General features: G+C 38.6%; 1 protein-coding gene across 5 annotated transcripts in view; it reads right to left on the bottom strand.

Moving 5' to 3' along the window:
- SORCS2 (sortilin related VPS10 domain containing receptor 2) overlaps positions 1-12,651 on the bottom strand; it is a 1,236,053-nt gene that overhangs the window by 204,095 nt on the left and 1,019,307 nt on the right. The window lies entirely within an intron of this gene.

Genomic DNA, 12,651 nt, shown 5'->3' with positions numbered 1-12,651 from the left:
TAGATTGTACACGTGCAGTCAGGCAAAACATTTCTCCATATTAGTCATATTGTGAAAGAAAATGCAGGCCAAAAAATAAAACCCAAGAAAAATAAAGTTTAAAAAGTATGCTTTGATCTGCATTTCAGACTCTGTCATTTCTTTCTCGAAGGTGCATGGTGTTTTTCATCATAAGTCCTTCAGAATTATTTTGGAGCATTATATTGCTGAGAATAGCTAGGTCATTCACAGTTAATCATCATACAATATTGCTGTCATTGTGAGCAATATTCTCCTGGTTCTGCTCACTTCACTTTGCATCAGTTCATTTAAGTCTTTCCAGGTTTTCTGAAAGCATCCTTGTTCATCATTTCTTATAGCACAATTGTATTATTAAAAAATGATGAGCAGGATGCTTTCAGAAAAAACCTGGAAAGGCTCAGTTCCCTTTCTATTCAATTATAGATCTAGTCCAATTTTTGTCTTGTGAGAAAACCTTATTCAATTGTGGGAATTGTAAGAAGACCTTATTGTGTTGCTTGAACCTAGCCCTGAATAGCTGAGAAGCTGGACCACCTCTACCTACTGCTGAGATACCCTTAACTAAGGACCTAAGTTATGCTGACCAGAAACCCAGTCAGATCCAAAGAATTATATGAGGAGTTTTCTCATTACTATATATCTCAAGTAACCCACATATCTTATTCGAAAACTGGCCTCATACTAGTCAATCGGTTATTGTTTTCATGTTCCTTTAATTGAATACAGATTCTTTGGGGGAGTGGGACACCAATTTTTATGATTTCGGGGAATTTCACTTGTTCTCTCTCCTCCTCCCAATTTGGAAAAATCTCTAATCTTTCCTCTAATTAGGAATCAGATTACCGGATTTTGTATCCTGGATAATTATTTTCTTTTAGTTAAGTGGTCTTATTTGATTGTTTTTAATGCATAAAAATCTATCTCTCCCTGTACTCAGGGTCCAGTCTTAAGCTAAAACGATTTGGCCCTAATTTGTTTCGAAATTGGCATACATTGCAAAATAAATCAGTATTCTCAGAAGCTCGAATCTTTGTTTCCTCAGTTATTTCATCTTTCATCCACTTCATCTATCTGGAATCACTCTCAATAGGTAATCAAATTTAGGGGGAGGAGTTTATATTCCTACAACAGGCTTGTAAATTTTACCCTCTGTAGTATTCTCCTTTGGAGACTTTGTGCCTTCAAGGTAATACATACTTGGCTTAATCATGCCCTAGATACCACAGAGATTCAAATTCTTTTACATGACAAATATACACATATATTAGAAATCATATTTAAAAAAGTATCCCTTACATGTTCAATTTTAGATAGCTGCCTTTCTTGCCTAACTTGCCTGTCTTGTCAAGGCTACCATCATCCTCCCAGTTACTCGGGTACCTAATCTTGGTAACAGCCTCAATTTCCTACTCGCTCACCTCACATATCCAATCAGTTGCCAAAAGTTGTTGCTTCTGTCTCTCCAACATTTCTTGCAAAAATCTCTCCCTCTCTTCTCATTTAGCCACTACACTGGTACAGGCCATCATCAGCTCTTACTTGGACTCCTGCAATTACTTCCTAAGTGATCTCCTTGCCTCTTCCCACTCCAATCCCTAATCTACACAGCCACTAGAGTAATTTTCCTAGGATGAAGGCCTGATGATGACACTTTCTTATTGAACAAACTCTTGGGATTCCAAAGTATATTGGAAGATCAAAATTAAACTCTTCCATTTATCAATTAAAACTCTTCACAACCTGGTCTCTTCATACCTTCCCCATCTTCCGACACATTATTCCCTACCCCAATACTCTGTAATCTTGAAAACTCACTGTTCCAGTCTTTCTGACTCTGAGGTCATCTCTCCATTCTGTAATACTTTGCCCCTAAATGTAAATCATTACAATTTTAAGTGCTAAGTGAGTGGTGCAAATAGACCTTGAGCTCCACAAGGACAATGACTGTCTTTTCATTTTATCTGCATCCCCAGTCTGTAGCACAATGCCTGGCACATAGGAGGTCTTTAATAAATTCCTGTTGGCTTAAGAGACAGCAAGTGATCTTGGATATGGAATCATAGCATTTCAAAGCTGAAAGGGCCATTAACAATTATCCCATTGCCTTAATTTAATAGATGAGTAATCTAAAACTTAGTAAGGTGAAATTGCTTACTCAATGTCACACTGCTAATAAGTGTCCAAAGAGCTATAATTTGCAATTTTGGCACCCAGGAAAGCTTCATAAAACATGCCATGGAAAAGTAAAATGCAATGTCCCCTTAACCCGTTCTTTCACAAGATACATTCAGTTGGGAATTGGAGAAGACCATTCCAAAGGAGGGAAACAGAAACCCCAGGACACTGTTGGGGAAGCCAATACAGTGTAGAATGGGGAGAAGCTGATCTAGGAGATAGAAAGGAAAAAAAAAATCTAGAACTTCCTATTTTAACTATTTATTCTTGCTAACTTGGTGCTAAGCTGAGATACTATAGTCTCTGGAAGCCTAAGTACTATCAGGATCTATCTATAGTTTTGTGCTTTGGGGCAAAACTCTGTTCTCAATATCTAGGTTGTGGCTCTGCTTATTAGACCTAGGCTTCCTATCTGGGTCTCTTGACCCCAAGACCAAGTCTTCACAGGAAGAGAAGGATAACTTGAGGTTGTTGCCAGGCTTTCTATTGCTTTGTATCCTCGGCACTGAGACCATGGCTTCACTCATCTGTGGTAGATTCCCCATAGCACTCACTACCTGTGTCCTCATTGACAGCTTAGGTGCATACTGCCTCGCCAAGTCTAGCTCTGTGTTGTCTTCTGCTGACGTCTGCTTTAGTATGACTGGATGGCTATGTGTGTTTTCTAGACCACTAAGTTATGAGTTAGATCACACAGTCTCATAGGATTTAGAGGAAGAAAGCTCCTCAAAGATACAGTAGTGTACTGCCCTAAGGAACTTGTGCGTTGTCCCATGTCTAATAAGACTATCAGGAATCAAATCATGTAAGATGCATTGTGTTTGCCATTGCATGAGAGAGCTGGATTATTATACCTGGTCCTGGGTGACAACATCACACACACACACACACACACACACACACACACACACACACACTATGGTAGACAGAGAGCTAGTCCCAAAATTAAGATGATCTCGGTTTGTGTCCCCTCTGACACTGGTTGTGTCACCCTAAGCAAGCAATTAAACTCTCAAACAACTCTCTGATCATAAACTGCAGAGAAGGAAGTCTGCACTGATAGAGAGAGCTTGTTCATTTGGAAGTTCCCTTATAACAAGGAAATCACAGGTCTAGTCACCTACTCTTTTTCTTTTATACCATGACTATTTCTTTTTTTTTTTAATTTAAATTTTTTAATTTTTTCCATATACTTTTGAGTTGAAAATTTTTCTCCCTTTTCCTCTCCCCCACCCTCCCCAACACGGCGCACAATCTGATATAGGCTTTACATTTACATACCCTATACCATGAATATTTCCCAATATTGGTGATGGCCTACTACTGAACCCCCAGCCTCTTTTAACAGAGAGGAAGAGAAAGCAAAACTGACAAAGTAGTCACTCTGAGGGCATCTGCAACATTTCATATCAGCATGTCCACTACCTTTCTAGTAAAAAGAGAGGAGGGGGTTTCATCATTTCTTTGTGAGGACCAAGATTGGTTACTGCAATTAATTTGACTTTAGCTGCCCTTTAGTGTTGTTTTTATTTACATTATTGAACTTGTTACTTATATTGTTTTCCTAGTTCTGCTTATTTCATTCTTCATCGGTTCAAATGAGGTTGTCAATTTTCTGAATTTTTCATATTTATCATTTCTATGGAACAATCATATATTAGATCCACACACTAAAGTTTGTTCAGCCATTTCCCAATCATTGGATTCCCACTTTTTTTGCTTTTCTTTCTTAAATTTTTGTTATCACACAAAGTGCTGGTACAGATATTTTCATAAATATGGGATCTTTCTATTTTTTTAACCACTTTGGGGTACTTGTAGGGACAAAAGTTAGTGATTAGTGTAATGACTTTTCTGGAATAATTAGAAATTTTTTTTCAAAATGGTTGGATCAATTCTGGGTGCCAGATTTTACAGAATGCCTTGACAAACTAGATTAGTACAGGCTAGGGACTAAAAGCTATATCTTAAGATGATTGGTGGGAGGAATTGAGTTTGTTTTTTCTAGATAAGAGAAGACCACAGTGAAAACGTTTAGAGAGCACAGGTAACCAGAATGGTGAGGAGACTAAAACTATCATGTGATACTGAAGAAACTGGGAATATTTAGGTAGAGAAGAGAAGCTGTAGGGGAGATATAATCACTATTCACAAATATTAGAATTTTTTTATGGAAGAATACATGGATTTTTGTTGTTGGGTTCCATAGAATGTTACTACAACTAGAAGAAGTTAAAGCTACCTTCATTGAGGCTCATTTTGGCTCAGAGTAAGGAAAGGGATTCCTTTGGCAACTGGATGTACCAGTGGTGGAATGGGCTTCCTTACAGGTCATGAGGTCCCCAATTACTGGAAATATTAAAGCAGAGGTTCAAGTGCCAGTTATTGGGTATGTTGTAGAAGGTGTGCTTTGGGCTGGGGTTAGACAAGATTACCTGTGAGATCCTTTTTAGTTCTAAGAGTCAATATTTCTATTACTCAAGAAATTATGAACTCCCTATCCCTAAGGATAGAAACAAGATTGACAGCATCTGCATTCCCCACAGAACACAGCCCAAAGCTGCAGAAGTTGACGAATTTCCATATGAATTCATGCATTACTGCTGAGAAGTTGGATCTTGGTTGTCATAATTTTATCCTCCAGCCCAGGCTGGGGATAGGAGCAGAGAATTTTATCCACCAGTAAGCAAAGAGAGAGGCAAAGATACTCTCAAACCCCAGGGGTGTTAATGAGACAGTGCATGTGAACATGTCCACAATGAGTCACATAACTCTGCGATGGGGTTGGCTTGGAGGTGAAAACCCTATATTACTCGAGCTGACATTTTCATCTGGCTGTAATAATATCATCATGATGATAATAATACTGCCTTGGATTTATACAGTGCCTTTCCTCCAACAAGCTCAGAAGCACAAAACGACAGAGGGAAGGTTGATGTTCAGTGCTAGGGATTCTTATAGCAAAACTTATATATATTCTGGGATCAGTCTTTTAGAATTTTGCATAATGATGATGGTAGGAATAGTCAAAGTAATAACTCCCATTTATTTAGAACTTGGAGCTCAAACAGCATTTTAAAAACATTGGATTTGGTTCTTACAACAACTTTGCAAGATACAATACCTTGTAAGTATTATTACCCCCATTTTACAAATGAGGAAACTGAGGCTTAGGGTAGTAAAACAATTTACTCAAATTCAAATCAATATTTTCCATGTAGATCCAAATAAATTCACCTCCCCCAACCTGATATACGCTAAAACTTCAAAGGGAAAATGATGTGAATGCAACATTGTTGTTTGTCCTTTGTTCTCAACGAGGAACATGACACCAGGGAGGTGATGCCATGACTTGCAAATGAATTGGATTTAAATGAGAGAGGGCTGTGCAAAGTCACCAGTCTCACTCTTTCCTCCAGAGCCATCTGGGTCCAGTGGCAAGACACAGATCAGGACAACTGGAGATGGCCCTGAATGCAGTGGGAAACCTTGGCCTTTTTAAGCTAAGGTCTTTCCCTGGTCTCAGTTTGACTGAGGCAATACCCATTCAGTGATTAAGGCTAGGTAAAAATGAGGCAAAGAATAGACTCTTTTACCTAATCAAAAAAAAAAATCAATCTAGGAGGGGAAGACCCCCATGGTTTCTGGCCAAAATGGAAACAATCACTTATCTGCACTTACTCTGAGCCATCAGAATCCAAACAATGACCAAGTATGTACATACATATGTAAACACAGATGCATCTTAGGTCTTACACAAAACAGATTTAAGGAAAAACCTGGCCTACATTTGGACCAATATTCTGTCAATATCAAGAGAAAATGAGGAAGGTTCTTGACACCTTAGGTAGAACCACAGTGACAAATTTGTAAGACTACTACAAGAGATACTGGATGGGGATGGATGGATCTGTAGACTTGGAAGAAATGTTCAAAATGATGAGAACACAGATTCTTCTGAGTCTTTGGCTATGATACTCAGATGTGTGACCATTTCTGAGCTTCAGGAATATATTTGTTTGTAAGATTATAAATTGTAATCTGCCAAGATGGAGGTGATTAGCAACTAACCAAATCACAGCCCTTTGATGTAGTAATGTATTAATTGAGTACATAGTAGGTACTTAATGAATGTTTAGTGACTGACTGCTGGACACTAGAGAAGCTACAAATTGAACTTAAGATTGGCTAAAATGACAGAAGGGAAAGTGACAAAAGTTGAGGGGAATGCAAAAAAACTGGGACGCTAAAACACTGTTGGTGAAATTGTAAACTGATCCAACCATTTTGGAGAGCAATCTGGAATTATGCCTAAAGAGTTATTAAACTACCTATACCCTTTGACCCAGCAATGCCACTACTTGGTCTATTTCTGAAGATAACTAAGGAAAAAGGAAAAGAACCTATATGTTCTAAAATGTTCATAGCAGTTCACTTTAGGGTGGCAAAGAACTGGAAATTGCAGAGATGCCTGTCAGTTTGGGAATGGCTGAAGAAGTTGTAGTATATGATTGTGATGGAATACTACTGTGCTATAAGAAATGATGAGCTCAATGATTTTAGAAAAACATGGAAAGACTTGCACGAAATAACGAAGAGTGAAATGAGCAGATCCAAGAGAATATTTTAAACAATAGCAGCAATATTGTTTTAAGAATGACTTTGAGTGCATAAGTTATTTTGACTATTATAAATACCCAAATTAACTATAAAGGACATATGAAGAAAAACACTATCTATATTGAGAGAAAGAACTGATAAATAGAAGTAAGTGTAAAACAGTTTTACATAATACATGTGTTTGTATATACCCATTTATGTCTAATGGCAGTCATCTCTAGGGCGGGGGCGGGTGGGGCTGGAGGAAGGGAAGAAAAAATTTACATGATAAATTTTGTTGTATATTTGAAAGGAAAGCAAGTTGTGCATAGTAGATTTGTAGTTTTATGTGCAATCATCTTTTTTATTGTACTATGTTATGGAAATGCTTGTTTCATTCCATAAATTAAATATAAATTTTTTTAAAAATCATGGTCCTTGTCCTTGTATAGTTTTAAATCAGAAAGGGAGAATAAAACACATTCAAATAATTATCATACAAAACTGCTAACGATACGTGAGATCTAAAGCTGGGGCAAGAAAAGAAGACTTCTTGAGATGCTTGATCTGGCCTTTTTTGAAAGCTGGGTAGAATTTTGACTAGCAGAGCCTGGGGTAGGTGAAAGTCATTTTAGGTCCCTCCAGGGTGAACGTAGGCATAAACATAGGAAGCACTGGGTAAGTTGAATGTAGTCCTCTTTGTTTAGAGTAATAGAAGAAACAGTCCTGAATTTCATGTCTACAATGCCACTTTGTGACCCTGAGCAAGTCCCTATTTCGTCTGACTGTTTCCTCATCTGTAAAATGGAAAACTTGATTCTTGCTTATGGAATCTCACAGTGGACCTTACAATGCTGTAGAAATTGGAGTGATCATTGTTGCAAGAGGGATTGTAGTATAGCATGTAAAAAAAAATACTAACCAGAGAACTGGATTCAAATTCTGGATGTGATCATTAGCATTGTGGTCATGGGTAAATCACTTTATCTCTCTGAATCTTGGTTTTTTTTTTCTGGAAAATGGAAGTTATAATACTTGTTTGACCCAAGATATATAAGATGTAAAGAGATGCAGATGACCTTTGGCTGGGGATAGCAGTTTAGCTTTCATAGAGAAGCTAAAGATTTTGAGAACGGAATTGTGTAAGATAAGATTGAAAGGCAAGTAGGGGAAAGATTGAATGCCAAACTGATTTTGGACTTTCTATGGTAGACAATGGGGAGCCAAGGAGTGGAAAGATAGAGTTGCGGAGAGCCTGGGTGAATGGTAACAGAACCAGAGCTACCTTCTGAAGTCAAGTTCAATGCCTTTTCCATAACAATATCATCCTACCATTCAGTGAAACAAGGCAGCATCATCTGACACATTCAGCTAAAATTGAGAGGCTGCCATTCCCTCGGGAAATTCTTGTTTCAGATCATTCCTTAGCACCGTATCACTGCTAGGTTAACTCCATGTAACTAGGTTTTTCAGGAACTTCTCTCCCAAGCATTTTGCTGCAGCAACAGTGCTGGCTTATTTCATCAACATCAGTGAACCACTCCAAGCAAGAATTAGCAAGCAGTAGCTCCATCACAATTTCATCTCATAGAGAAGAAATGATACACAGTGGGAGGAGGGTCAAAAATCCCCTGCAGTTAATTTACATTTCAAAATATGGAAGAGAAACATCAATCATTTTGACCTACAGGCAAATAGCTTCAAATTTCAAGGTGAAATTTATTCTTTGGGAACCTCCATATGCAGGATATCTACAAACCTAATCACCGGACATTCAGATCTCACGCTGAGATACTTCCTCCCTTCTCAAAACCTCTAATGAATGCTTCTGGGCACCCTAGTTTGAAAGGGCATTTCACTTCCTTAAAAAAAAAATCTAGCACCCAATCAGGGAGATTGGACTTTAGCTCACAGAAGTGTAGTTAGTAGAAATGGTCCCACTGAATATCAGAACTGGAAGAGAACAGAAAGTACACAATGTTAGCGCTGGGAGAGAATCTACAACACAAAACAGAGGTAGCTAGAGGTGATGAAACCCTCACCAGGCAGAACAGCATTTTAGAGCTGACAAGGACATTTAAGATCAACTAGTTCAACATTGTCATATACAGATGAGAAGATTTGGGTCCAAGGAAAGTAAATGACTTGTTCAAGGTCACACAGTTAATAGACACGTGACAAGACATATGGTGAAGAATAACACTTTAATAGATAACTAAGGGAAAAGTACATTAAAATAAATGAGGTATAATCTTAGAAGGTTAGATTTACAAAGAAATAATCTTTAGCTTCACATTACCTCTTCATGCTTTCCATAAAAGTCTCTGAGCATCAGTTTCCTAATCTGTAAAATGGGTATAACATTTTTGCATTTTCTACTTCACAAAGTTGTTTTGAGGGGTAGAAAACTTTGCAAAAGCTTCAAGTGTTATAGAAATGTGTTACTATTAAAGATTCCATTTCTATAAATAAACAAAATGAAGGAAAACTACTCCAGGACCACAGAGACAAGAATCTCTTATCACAGCCCACTATCTAGATTATTATTATCATTAATTAAATTAAGCATTAATGATTGTGAAGCATTTTTCTTGGTAAAGTAGAAGAGGCAACGTGCTTCATTAGCCTCTTTTTACTAAACAGGAAACTGAGGTACAGGGAAGTTGTGACTTTAATAAGATTGCCCAATTATTGAGGTAAGAATTTGGATTTAAGCCTTTGTCTACTAGCTGGTAAGCTAGTAGTATTTCCCCATCACTGTGCAGAAAATCTATTGAATACTAATTGGCTTTTCTATATTTTCTAGATCCAAATCCATTTTAACCAAGGTAAAGTTGTTTATCATTCCTCAGTAGAAAAGGCCCTTAGGCAGACAACACATGATAACTAAAGTTATTGAGGCCAAAGCTATGTTCTAAATTAGCCACCACCCTCAAAAGAGTTAGACATAAGGGGAATTTTCTGATGCACCTGATCTGATCTGCTGCTTGTGGCTAATTGAGTAATCAATTAGGGGTTTTTGTGTGCATAGGTTTTGAAGTGGAGTATATTACAATAAAAATAATACTTGGAGGGGGTAGGGTTAGTAGTAAGACCTGGGTTCTAAGGGCAGTGTCTTATGGGGAAAAGTTCTTGGAGTCAGAAGACAAGGTTTAACATTCAGATACATGAGCTTTGTGACCCTGGGAAAATGTTTTCACCTATTTTTTCCACCTATAAAATAAGGACAGTAATACACTCCCTGCCACAAAGGAAGGCTGTGTAGAAAGTTTTATATCAATGAGAATGGGGGCCTTAGCGTGTGTATCTTTCAGGGGTGAGAATATCTGGGGGTTGATCAGGGATGGTCAGGTTGTCAGGGGGTGTCAGCCAGAGTGTCCTCAGCCTTGTCTGGATGGACTTGTGTCTGAGAGCATGGCTTTAAAGTGCCTCTATCTCTAATAGCAAACAAGGATGCCTCAGGATGAGGCAGTTTCCTCTCACTCACAATGCAATCACTTAGTGCTAAGCTTATCAAAACTTTAATGAGTTTGAGCTTTGGACAGAAAATTGATTTTCAGTAATTTGCAGTGTCAGTTCAAGGACAAAGTTCTCCTTGGAAATGCAGTCAAAAATGGTTGTATTTATTGCTTACAACACTGAGGCCATATCAAAACTACCACCACTGTCATTCTGGACCAGGGGAGATTTTCCATTTCTTAACACTATATTGCCAAGCAGTCTAGTCTGATTAGCTTTAAAGGATAATGGCTCCTGGCAATTTGAGATACTTGGGGAAAAAATAATTTGATTTACTCAAGATAATAATATGTTTGAGTTATCACCAATTTCCTGATCAGCATCTGGGAGCAGGTTGCTTTTTTTCTGGCTGGAAGGCTATTCCATAAGCTATTCTCCTCTGATAATAAAAAATTGCAATGTCCGCTGCTCCAGTCTGTTGCTTTTGGTTGAATCCACCATAGCGCAACACAGAGAATTCAGTGACACCAACTCTGTGAAAAAATATCTGCGTTTTCCTTCACCCCTCTCCCCCCACTCCCCACATCCCAAAGCACAACATCTCTGTTTTCCTAACCCACCTCCCCCCATTCACTTGGCACTTGGACATCTCAAATCTCAGGACAGTTGACATTAATGACTAGGCCTTGTGATTGATAATCCACATGGGCTTTCAAGTAAGGCAGAGTGGCGCTCCAGTGTGCCTCCGCCCTGGCTTCCCATCCACAATGATAAAGCTGTCATTTTTCCATCGAAACAAAGACACATGGGGAAGGGGGGGTGCATATCAAGGAGAATGGGAGACTAAAAATATCATTCCAGAGGCAGAGAAAGTCATCCTTCTTGTAAAAGAACTATTTTCTTGTTATGATTAGTTTGGAAATCTACATGAAATGGAGAAGGGAAGAAAGAGAGCATATGTACTATGAAATATTTTCTCTGGGAGAAGTAGGATTTGCAGGCTGCCCAGGAAACCCAGGAAATGCTTTACAACAGGAATGACTTGAAAGATGCACCAAGACACAGACAGACACAGTAGGACCTATCTAACCCATATCCATTCCTGAAAATATGTTGCATATGAAGTCTGGATATTCATATGCATATGTATACGAACGGAGAGATGAGAGGGAAGGAAAGAAGAAAGAAAAGAGAGACAGTGATAGAGAAATGGAGAAAGATAACAATAGTTCACACTTTTATGTTGCTGTATGTGCTGGATGGCACTTGCTTCACAAGAAACCTGAGAGGTAAGAAGTGCTGGTTTTATTATGCTTATCTTGCAAAGGGACAGAAACAGATACAGAGGCAGAAAAACAGAGAGAAAGAGAATGAAACAGAAAGATAGATGGAGAGGGAGAGGGAGGGCAAAGGAGGCAGGAGAAGAGGGAGAGAGAAAGGGAAATGACGAAGCTGCAAGGAAGAGGTATTGGAATTCTTTTTTCGCTCTGTAGAAAAAAAAAAATTTTTGGTGGCTTTTTTGTATTTTTCAGTTTGGTGGGCAATGCAGGACAAAAACGTGAGGCTTCCCCTTCACCCCAGAGATGGTCCTTCAGAAAGGCAAGGTGCTTATGAAACACTTATTGATGTGATTTGATTAATAACATCTAAATGAAAGCACCAACCACAATAAAGCCCCGACAGGGAGTATCAAGCCCAGAAGTGCCTCTTTTTTTGCCCGGGGCCTAGCTGAATGTTTGTAAGTTCAGGACAAGCTGACATGAGAACTTTAATGAATTCCCTCCATCTCCCCTTCCTGCGGTCTGCATTCAGAAGAGAGCCAAAAGGAGAAAGGCAAACCCCAGAAAAACGAGTTTTTTCTATGCTCCTCTGTGCGTGTGTGTGTGTGCGTGTGTGTGTGTGTGTGTATGCAACTCCAACAATTTTTTTTCTTAGTTTGTCCCTAAACATCGAGTTAAGAAGACTTAGTTAGGCTTTAGATTCGCACTGAAGTCAGAAAAAGAACTCCTGATAGTTCAAATAGACTTTCATTTTCCAGTTAGGAATAGTAAAGGTTGCTTCCCTGCTATTCTCTTCCTTGCCTCCCGAAGAGAATTCGGAGCTTCTCGGTGGTGCAAGCTCACTGTGACACCCCAATAATACAAAGAGAGCAAAGCTAGAGGAGAGAGATCAACCTAGGATCCTTAGACTCTCCAAGCTGAAAGTGCTCTACGAAGTCATGTATGGCTCAGCTCCTACCATAAACGCAAATCTCCTCTATAAAAATTCCAACAATTGATCAGCTTAAATTTATTCCATTGCTGGGCAGCTCTAAGAATGAGAAAGTCCTTCATTTCATAAAGCTAAAATCTATTTTTTTTAACAATTTCCACCCCTTATCCCAATTTCTGCTTTTCA

This window comes from Phascolarctos cinereus, unplaced genomic scaffold (assembly GCF_003287225.1).
Source record: "Phascolarctos cinereus isolate Bilbo 61053 unplaced genomic scaffold, phaCin_HiC Scaffold_9;HRSCAF=440, whole genome shotgun sequence".
Lineage (NCBI taxonomy): Eukaryota > Metazoa > Chordata > Mammalia > Diprotodontia > Phascolarctidae > Phascolarctos > Phascolarctos cinereus.
The sequence above is the reverse complement of the archived record's forward strand: the minus strand, read 5'-3'. Positions and strand labels throughout refer to the sequence as shown.